Raw genomic sequence first — 2415 nt, 5'->3', positions numbered from 1 at the left:
TTTTTTTTTTTTTTTGCAGTACGCAGGCCTCTCACTGTTGTGGCCTCTCCCGTTGCAGAGCACAGGCTCTGGATGCGCAGGCTCAGCGGCCATGGCTCACGGGCCCAGCCGCTCCGCGGCATGTGGCATCTTCCCGGACTGGGGCACGGACCCGTGTCCCCTGCATCGGCAGGCAGACTCTCAACCACTGCGCCACCAGGGAAGCCCCCCCAGTCCAATTTTTATAATTGATATCTGTGAAAGGAGTCACCTGACCACTTCACACTACCTGGAAAGAAGGAATTTTTGTTTACTTTGTTAACTGCTGATTACTCAGTGTCCAGCATAGACTCATAGTAGGTGATCAATAATAATTTGATAAGTTAATGATTCCCCCAATCCAAGTGTTATCAAACTTTTTCATCTTTGCCAATCTGAAATATGTAAAATGATATTTTAATATCTTTTTATTTGCATTTTCATTTCTGTGAGTAAGGTTTAGCACCTTCTCATAGATTAAAAAAAATATTTCTCTGTTAGCATCATTGTTTTCAATAGATGCTATTGTAATAAATGAAATATACACATCCCTTCAAAAGGATTATAAATGTTATAGTAGTTTTTGGTCGTTTTATTCTCTATCAGGGTTTGAAATAATGCCTTTTGTTGAATGCATGAAGAATGAACAGCTAGAAGGTGAAGACAGGCCCCATGAAACTTTTTGATGTTTAAAAGGAGTCCTCATAATTGAAGGGTATCCTGTAGGCTAAAATATGGAGAAGACACATTTAGCTGTGGCAAAATACACATAACATAAATTTTACATATCTTGACCTATTTTTTTTTTTTTTGCGGTACGCGGGCCTCTCACCGCTGTGGCCTCTCCTGCTGCGGAGCACAGGCTCCAGAGGCGCAGGCTCAGCGGCCATGGCCCACGGGCCCAGCCGCTCCGCGGCATGTGGGATCCTCCCGGACCGGAGCATGAACCCGTGTCCCCCGCATTGGCAGGCGGACTCTCAACCACTGCGCCACCAGGGAAGCCCTCATTCACTACAAAATGTGACAATCATGGTTCTGCAAAAAAGGAAGGAAGATATGCTTAAGCACTTTGAAGTTTATACCTAGCTGACCTTGCCTCTTGTTGTCCAGGGCACTAGGTTTGCCTTCATCCCGTATTTTTATGCATCCCAGAGAAGGAAACTAATCAAGTGCCACCAGTCCTGGACCAGATATCCAAGTAAACATCAACTACAGGTACGTATTGGGCTAAAGAATCGGAAGTCACAAAATAAAATCTCTGCTCTTTGCAGATCATGTCTGAAGTCACAGTTACCTTCTGTTGATTTGTGAAAGGAGTAAAGGACAGTCATTGGGATCCTGATTATGTTATCTAAGCTGTTTTTATAGTCACCACAATGACTTCCCTGGGAGGAAAGCTGGTGAATCTATTACCTGGAAGGAGACTGTGTCCCAGTGCCAAGGCTTGGTCGTGGCTGTTCTAGACAATGCCACCAAGTACGACCATGTAGACTGCACTGCACAGCTCCTGAGGACACCATTCCTAGGCTTGTGTCATATGGAGAACTGAAGATAAAGATCTCAAATGGAAGCTCCTTCTCAAACAGGAAAGGACTGGGAAAGATAGCATTGGTGGGTATCTGTGCTGATTGAATGGTGCCAATGAACTGACCCCTTCCTGCATGACTTTGTCCTGAGGAAGAGAGTGAGGGTTAGGAATCTGGTTGGTGAGATACCAGTCTCCCTCACACAGTGAGTTGATAATCATAATCATGGCATCTACTCTCCTGCAGACTCTGTGCAGACACTTCATGGATAAATCTCATCCAATCCTCTCAAAAACCATTTAATGGATAAAGAAATTGTTCATTTCCTTAGAGAGGGAAGTGAAGAGGGCATTAGACTAGGAGAAAGGTGGTTCACTACTTACTCACTAGTGGACTTTGGGCAACTCACTTAGGTCTTCTGGTCAATACTCAGTTCCCTGCAGCCCACGAACTGCTTGTTGCAGTGCATGAGGAGAGCAGTACAGGATGAAGTGTAGGTGTTTAGAAACTTTCATGCAATTTGACGTCCAGTGCACGATCAGGGAACTTGTTTCATTGAACAAGGGATAGAAAAGGTGCTGTCCATGAGTTAGGTGTATTGAGAGCTGTATGTATAGTAGGACAATGTTACCATGTGTGATATTTTAAGGGTTAGTTGGTCAACTGTAAACCAAATGCATATAAAAATCTGAGAAAATAGGGGCTTCCCTGGTGGCGCGGTGGTTGCGCGTCCACCTGCCGATGCAGGGGAACTGGGTTCGCGCCCCGGTCCGGGAGGATCCCACGTGCCGCGGAGCGGCTGGGCCCGTGAGCCATGGCCGCTGAGCCTGCGCGTCCGGAGCCTGTGCTCCACGACGGGAGAGGCCACAGC

Source organism: Physeter macrocephalus, chromosome 20 (genome assembly GCF_002837175.3).
Source record: "Physeter macrocephalus isolate SW-GA chromosome 20, ASM283717v5, whole genome shotgun sequence".
NCBI lineage: Eukaryota > Metazoa > Chordata > Mammalia > Artiodactyla > Physeteridae > Physeter > Physeter macrocephalus.
The sequence above is the reverse complement of the archived record's forward strand: the minus strand, read 5'-3'. Positions refer to the sequence as shown.